At 45.2% G+C, this 8,517-nt stretch overlaps 1 protein-coding gene across 1 annotated transcript in view; it reads left to right on the forward strand.

Moving 5' to 3' along the window:
- Positions 1–681: 681 nt before the first annotated feature.
- Positions 682–8,517, forward strand: part of LUZP1 (leucine zipper protein 1) — a 28,581-nt gene continuing 20,745 nt past the window's right edge. Inside the window, exon 1 of the mRNA XM_075603747.1 lies at positions 682–766. The gene's annotated coding sequence lies outside the window, so the exon portion shown is untranslated. The remainder of the gene's footprint in view (positions 767–8,517) is intronic.

Genomic DNA, 8,517 nt, shown 5'->3' on the forward strand with positions numbered 1-8,517 from the left:
TCGCCCTGCAGTGTCTGCGCGGGACCGCCTCTTTCCTTGGTGTTCCCCCTGAGCGCCTCGCCCTGCAGTGTCTGCGCGGGACCTCCTCTTTCCTTGGTGTTACCCCTGAGCGTCTCGCCCTGCAGTGTCAATTTAGAGCAATTTAAACCTTTCAGGGCTCTGTGTACCATAATATATTGACCACTGTATCACTACTTTATTTTTTTCACATGACAAATTCTGCAGACCAATACCACGTATTTTTTTTAATTTGGTTTTCTTTTATACAAAAAAATCCTTTTCCTTTGCTACATTTTACATGAATATTGCTTAAATTGTTTTTTAAACCTTTGTGTGGTTTTTTTTTTTTGGGGTTTGGTTTCGTTTTTTAATGAACCCTTTCGCTGCCAGGGGGCAGCAACCCTATGGGTTGCTGGCCTTTCTGGCTGCACAAGGTTTAAGCCACCACAACCACAACGGAGCCCCCCCCCCCCCCCGCCCCCTTTTTTTGGCAATGGAAGAGATTCTGAAGGACTGCTAAAGGAAACGGGCACCCAGATTTCGCTCACACGCGCCTGCGTTCACTTGACCCCCCGAGGAGGGGAGGTGTGGGGGGGGGGGGAGTCTGGGGGTCAGTCGCAGGTCCTGTTTGTTGGTTCTCCGTTTTTGATTTCCGTTTCCCGTTTTTGATTTCCCGCAGGCCGCGGTGTTAGGATCAGCTGATGTGCGCTGGAAGCAATTTCAACAGGAAGCTCGACCTGGAACAGGAATGTAGGAAGTTTGGAAGGTACCAGGTTTTGGCTTGATTTTAAACGCAAGAGGCAAATTGTGTGTGGTGTGTGGTGTGTGGTGTGTGGTGTGTGGTGTGTGGTGTGTGGTGTGTGGTGTGTGTGTGGTGTGTGTGTGTGCTTAGATTGTAAGCTCTCCGGGGCAGGGACTCCTTTTCCAGTAGTTACGTCCATGTCTGAAGCTCTTACTCCCCACTTTGTGTTCTAATATTCTGTCCCGTGTATTACTGCTGGGACGCGCTATATACCATGGATGGCGCTATATACCGTGGATGGCGCTATATACCATGGATGGCGCTATATACCGTGGATGGCGCTATATACCATGGATGGCGCTATATACCGTGGATGGCGCTATATGGATACAGATGCACACACCTATGCTAAAAGCACAGACTTGGCTTCTTCGGTGTCTCTGGAAATGAATCACAAGTTGCTTTCCTTAGAGGCCTCTGGGATAAGGGTACAGAAAGCTTTGATAAACCCTCCCATAGTCACCCTGTCCTCATCAGAGCGCAAATACAGCCACGTGTGTTAATGGCCGTGACGTCATTAAGGGGTCGCCTCTCATTGCCGCCTTTTTTTTTTAAATCCAAATCTGACACCTATACGCATATAACATAATGTTAAAGTTATTATGTAAACACGGTGAGCGGAGACTTGGGAGGGGGTTTGATTTCCTCTGGCTGCTCCCTTCTGTCTGATAATCACTGGGTGTTCTACAAGAGATTGCACAGGCAAAACCCCCTCCACTCTACCCCCCACCCCCCCTATCTTGGCTCTGTGATAGAGACAGGGTGGGCTTTGGGTAAAGTAAACACTCGGTTGACACACTCTCCCCATTCAGACGCCCCTAAGGAATGCGATTTTGTTTCTCAAAAAAGTCAACGCCAGCTATGCATTTCTAGCACCGTTGGATTAGTTTAGAAAAAGCCATTGAATCTGTTCAGTTTGTTACAGAGAGGTTGCTGTGAGCGCCTGTAGGGCACCGCTTCTCTTCCTGGTTCTGATGGTGATTTTGTCATTCTTAAACTATTTAATCCCTGTGCCAAAGTAACGAGACAGAATCAAACATCCGTATAAGGATCCAATGTAATTTCACCCATCCATGAGGTCGGCCTCGATGCACCCCGTGCAATAAGGTCTTACATTGCGGCCCCCATTAGTATCCCCCCGACTCCCCAGCAACGCCACGCTCAGGCGGCCAATCCTGCTGCTGCCGTCAAAAGATCCGGATTGGCTGGAGACGGGAGATTTAGTGCAAAGAAACAAACGTACAATTTTATATGGTGATTTGTAAATATGGGATCTACATATGGGAAGATTATAACAATATTTCGTTTTTTAGCACTGTTGTCCTAAAAGTCCAACTCCTATAATTTTTTTAAATTTTTTTTTTTAAAGAAACGTATCTGTGTAATTGGTTTCCTGTGACATATTCAATCGCCCTTTAACCTTTCCTGCGCTGGGGCACCAGAGATTGGACATCTGGGGTCATGTGACCGATCCCTGAGCGATCACGACTGCACTGGATGGTGCGTCTGTGCTTCTGTGCGTCTCTGTGTCTGTCATTAGGGCACTTTAAATATAAGTACACTGTTTTACTTGTTTTGTTTTGCTGGATTCAAACATATCGGCTACTTACATTGATCGCTTTAACCAATTCATAATCATTATATCAGCAATGGCCAAACAAGAGCAATGTACCTGTAGCTTTAAGGTTTGATTGATTAGGCAAACACTCCCCCATTCGCAGACCCCGAAAAGGGCAATTTCTAATTAATTTCCAAGATGAAAAAAAAAAAACATCTATATATTCCCATGTGGAAGGTCCTTGATAGATTCTTGTTTATTCCAAATGCGGATCCATCCTGTCTCTTTGCCTATTGAGTTCATTGATAGGTCCCCATCTATTGTTATTTGCTGGCCCTAGGTAGACATAATCTTCAGACTTCCTCTAGTTCTCTTCCATTTCTTCGATCTTTGCAGACTTCACACTTATGTACATCATCTCTCTCTCCTCTCTCTCCCTCTTCTCTCCCTCTCTCTCCCTCTCTCTCTCTCTCTCTCTCTCTCTCTCTCTCTCTCTCTCTCTCTTTTTCTCTCTCTTTTTCTCTCTCTTTTTCTCTCTCTCTTTTTCCTCTCGTCTTTTTCTCTCTCTCTCTCTCTTTTTCTCTCTCTCTCTGACTTTTTCTCTCTCTCTCTCTCTCTCTCTCTCCTCTCTCTCTCTCTCTCTCTCCTCTCTCTCTCTTTTTCTCTCTCTCTCTCTCTTTCTTTCTCTCTCTCTTTCTCTCTCTTTCTCTTTCTCTTTCTCTTTCTCTTTCTCTCTCTCTCTCTCTCTCTCTCTCTCTCTCTCTCTCTCTCTCTCTCTCCTCTCTCTCTCTCTCTCTCTCTCCCTTTTTATTTTTTCTCTCTCACTCTTTTTCTCTCTCTCCACCTAAAACTCCTCCGCATGTCCATGCAAAGCAAAGTTCAGCAAAACCAAGAATGGTGATACTTTTTTTTTTTTAAATAAAGAACCGTGGGAACCTTTTTACAGTATATGAACCCCCTCCAAAATGCAGAAACCCATCTTGCCCAATAGTAGAAAATATTGTACGACCCTTTCTCAGCGGGGCTTCTCCATTATTTAAAGCAGCATTGCCGCTAACCCAAGTGGTCGTGGGGCAAAGGCCCCACTTCCCAGGCCACACAATATGGGGCCGCCTATTTCAAAAGAGGAAGTGTTGTTGCTTCCTAAATAGGGGCTATAGCAACCCAAAGAAGCTTCATCTCTCTCTCTCTTTCTCTCTCTCTCTCTCTTCTCTCCCTCCTGAATTTCACCCTATCCATCCTCTCTCCCGTTCAGCCCCCCACCATTGTATGCAGTCTAGTCTCCCCCAGTGAGTTGGGAAAACTCGCCCAACTGGGGGCGGGAGATTTACCCTGACACCAGTGGGGGGTTATCCATTAAACTGCGATAGTGCCGGTTGGGGCACTATCACACAAACTCGCACTGACTTGCATGTGGTTTTCCGTGCCCCGATCGGCACTATCGCAGTTCAATGAATAACCCCTCCCCTATGAGATTCCCCCGCATCGGAATGTATGACATGGGGTCTATGTAAGGGACATGCAAGTGTGTGTGTGTGTCCTAATACACGGATGAATCATGCAATGATTATGCAATTGTTTAGAGGAATGTTTTTGTATTAACACCTCCGTAGTAATACGATGAATACAGCCTCAGCCCAAAGACGTGGATCCCCAGCCCTGAAGTACAGGCGGAGACCTACATAGGCCTAAATGAATGCGCTTAACAGACGTGCTAAAGGAATAGCGTAAGGGGTAACATCACTGACCTTGGCGAACCTGGGTTCCAATCCCAGTCTCGACCTTGGGCAAGTCATTTGATCCGCCTATGCCTCAAGCGCCAAATAAGATTGTGAGCTCTTTGAAACAGCGAGTGCGTGCAAAATACTATACAGACTTTGTTAGCGCTGAGTAAGAAAAAAAACAACTATTAAAAATGAAAAAAGGCTACATTTAGGCAATCTGCATTCCACTGACACCTGATTAAAATACCAATTTAATTCCATAGAAGAAATCCTTAAATTCACCAATAAATTCCAATTGTACAGTAATGTCTATTCATACATCGCCAACACAATGTGAGTGAATGAATGGCTCTTGATTTGCTCTCTCTGGTTGCATACTTATTATTATTTTGAATCTATAGCTGGTTCTTGTAAGGTCTTTATAGTGAGTTATGAGGACAGTGTTTTAGTACTCCAGACATTTGCGCTAATTGTTCACCACTACTATTGTATGCAGTGTAAATAACATTGCAGAGATCAAAACAAGCGTTTCATTTGTAGATCAATACGCCTTTTGTGCCTTGAAATGCTCGACTCTATCAAATATTAACGGGTAGTGCTAAACTGACTGCGAGTTATGGTTTCACTGATTTATTCATCCTTAATTACAGGTTGTTGCTAAAGGGGTCATGCTTTCTTTAAAAAAACAAAAAATTGTTGCAAATGTAAAAAAAAAACAATTTTGAGAAGTCGAGGGGAAAAAAAATGATGAGGCTTGTTAAGATTAAGAAACGTAGGATAATTTGTTACTTCAATTTGCTTTAAAAATAAAAACTAAAGTAATAATATTTTGGTATAAATAAAACAAGAGCACGCTCATTAGGGTATAATCTGCCTTTAAGCTGCAATGGTTTATGCATCCAGTCGTTAACGATCGCTGGTCTGCAGTAAGTTATAATATATCTATAAGAGAGCCTCTGAAGTAAGAGAACGGTCTATGACGTGGGTGAAACGAGTTCAAATCCCCAAATCTTTTCTCCTTGGCAGGTCACCATTTTTTTATCTCCCTGTGCCCCAGGCACCAACATTACATTGTAAGTTCTTCAGGGCAGGGACAAACTGTGCGTGCAAAATTCTATGTACAGCACTGCGTATACTGTCAGAGGATCAGCCTAATATAGGACAAAATGACAGTGTGTTGAATAACTTAAAGGGTCAATCCCATGGAGAAACAAAATGGCCTAATGACCGTGATCCCCCAGAAATGAAAGTGGCGGGGGACCAGGAAAGATGAGACCCAAGAGTGTTTTTTTTGGGGGTGGAGGGGTTCCTCTACCGTGGGGGGGTTCCTCTACTGTGGGGCCAGTTTTACAGGCTCTTGCTTGGCATAGGAGACCTGGGCACAGAGTAGGGACAATCAGCCCCATTCGCCATCAGTTCTATATTTGTAAGGTAACAAGATGTTGCAGTGATGGCTGCACCCTTATCTTAACCAGAATGAATGTCCACACCTTTTGGCTCCTTAATGACAGATGGCCGTTTAGAGGCAGGGTGTGGTGGTGTGAAAGGGACAGGTGGTGCTGCCTGTCACCATCCACTGCACCCTCCAGTTCATAGGGAGATCTCCCTGTCTCTCCCCCCAGCCCTTGTCGACCCAATACTGGATGAAGCTTCCCCAAGCATCTCCTGGGTACTGCGGTTGCAGCCTCTTCTCCTCGTTGCTCCAACAAATGTTCTGCTTTTATTCTGCCATCTTACTTTTGGTCGTCGTCTTGGTCTTTTAATCTCTCTTGGAATCCAGTGGAGTACCATCTTTATCCAACGATGGTCATTTCTTCTTGTGATATGTCTGGCCCATTTGCCATTTTAACCTCTTCACCTTTGTGATGGTGACAGACTTTTGTTTGGTTTCAATCCATTCATTATTGCTCCTTTTCGGGTAGTGCCCAGCATGCATCTCTCCATACTTCTTTGTATTGTCTAAAGCTTCTGGATTATCTTCGCATTTAGGGTCCAAGTTTCACATCCATAATTTGAGGACGGCTGAACACACTGGTTGAACACTTCCCTCGTGAGACACTGTGGAAGGTTCACTCAAGGCAATCTTTTAGTTCTTGCAAATGCCCCCATCCCATCTTCATTCTCCTATTGATTTCAAGGGGAAGAGCCTCTCACTGAAGAGAGAGGAAGCAGCGGGCACTGCAGGGCAAAAAGACTGCAAAGGCTGGACTGCGCAAAATAGAAATGCTTTATTAAACCATTAGCAAACGAGGTTTAATAAAGCTTTTTATCCTTGTTTGCTAATGTTTAATAAAGCATTTTCTATTTTTGCGCAGTCCCGCCTTTGCAGTCTTTTTGCCCTGCAGTGCCCGCTGCTTCCTCTCCAGTGAGAGGCTCTTCCCCTTGGATAACTACACAGCTTGCAGCACGCTGATCCGGACGCAGTCAAAGCCGCAGTAAGTGAATCCCATTACTTTTACTGCCGGAGCCTCCCCAGGTGGATTGCCGTATATGTGGTTTAGTGAAGGGGTCCGGTGCCGGTCGAGAGACCCCTCCCCCCGGTCATCCCTATTTCATCTATACTACACCGCTAGGCTTTTCCCCACACTAGGGGTTATCATTGGATTTGGCTTTATTTGTTTCACTGCTTATTTCTCTTGACTTCACTATCCGGAACATTGGCATATTTGAAACTACACATGTAGTGGGACTTTACTCTGTAGCACCCGTCATCGGGAGTGATTATTCACCTCCATTTTCCCTCTAGTCCTATTGATTTCATTCAAAAGGTTCCCATCCAGTTACTTGCTGACCAAGGTAGACACAGCATTCAACTTCTAGTTCTATTCCATTTATTTAGATCTTTGCGGACTTGACACACTTGAAACGTCACGTTGGTCTTGCTGAGGTACATATGGAGGCCCACCTTCTTGCTTTCTTCAGCGAGTTCTCCAATTTGTTGCTGGAAGTTTTCTGGAGTTGCGGTAAAAATAACACTGCCATCTGCAAATCGTAGGCGACTCAAATATTCATTGTTGAATTAGATTTTCTGGACAGTCTAATGTCTTGAACAATTCTTCAAGTGTTGCTGTGAAAATCTTTGGTGACACGGTGTCTCCCTGCCGCACTCCTTTGCTGATCTTTATCTTGCTTGTAGCTTCATGAAATCTAATGGTTGGTGTTGCATTCTCATAAATGTTCTTTATAATATAAACGTACACTTCAACACTTTGTTGTCTTAATGCATCTAGGTGCATGAGGTGTCGACCGAAATCAAATGCTTTTTTTGTAATCTACGAATCCTAACCTGAGTGGTAGATCGTATTCATGACTTTGAGAAATCACTTAATGTACTACTTGGATGTGGTCCATTGTGTTGTATCTACTGCAAAATCCCACTTGTTCTCTAGGCTGAGTAAAGTCACGGGTCTGTTGCAGCCTGTTAGTGAGTATCCTTGTAAAAATCTTGTTACTGATTGGAAGTAGACTTATTTTGGTCTATAGTTCTTGAGGGCTTCTTTGTCTCCTTTCTTATGGATGAGGATAACTATGGCATTAAGATTTTTTTTTTACTTCTTCCCCAGCTTCTTTCAAGATTTAGGTTGTAATTCCATCTACCCCGGGAGCCTTCCCATTCTTCGTGGATTTTATTGCTTTTGCAACTTCTTCTGGAAGGACGGATGGTAACCTTTTTTATTGGTGATTTCTTCTCACTTGTCCTCTGCTGCCCTGTTATTTCTGTGTTTGCGTTCAATTTCATGTAGAAGTCCTCAACTCTTCTGATAAGTGCACAGCCTTTTATGTTGATCCATCGTTTTGTTCAGTGCAATGATTTGCTTCTTCCCAACCAAGTCGATCCCTTCATCTTCTTTAAGCTGTTGTTATCTTCAATTGTCTTTCTTCCCCATGTCACAGTTACATTCTCTTACATTCTCTTACATCTTCCGTTATACAGTTGTGGGTCGTCTTGCACAGCTCTGCATGTTAAATTCTTAGTCTGGCCTCTTGGGGTTTCTTCATTTCTTGTCATCTTCTCAATAATTGTTTTGTTTCATCTGAATATATCTATATATATATATCTATACTAGCTGATATACCCGGCGTTGCCCGGAGGCCGTGAGGGGGGGGCATGAAAGGCAGGGGGGGCGTGAAAGGCAGGGGGGGGGCGTGAAAGGCAGGGGGGGGCGTGAAAAGGGGGGGGGGGCGCCCGGAAGGCCGTGAGGGGGGGCGTGAAAGGCAGGGGGGGCGTGAAAGGCAGGGGGGGCGTGAAAGGCAGGGGGGGGGGCGTGAAAGGCAAGGGGGGGGCGTGAAAGGCAGGGGGGGGGGGCGTGAAAGGCAGGGGGGGGCGTGAAAGGCAGGGGGGGGGGCGTGAAAGGCAGGGGGGGGCGTGAAAGGCAGGGGGGGGGGCGTGAAAGGCAGGGGGGGGCGTGAAAGGCGGGGGGTGGTGAAAGCGC

Source organism: Ascaphus truei, chromosome 6 (assembly GCF_040206685.1).
Source record: "Ascaphus truei isolate aAscTru1 chromosome 6, aAscTru1.hap1, whole genome shotgun sequence".
Lineage (NCBI taxonomy): Eukaryota > Metazoa > Chordata > Amphibia > Anura > Ascaphidae > Ascaphus > Ascaphus truei.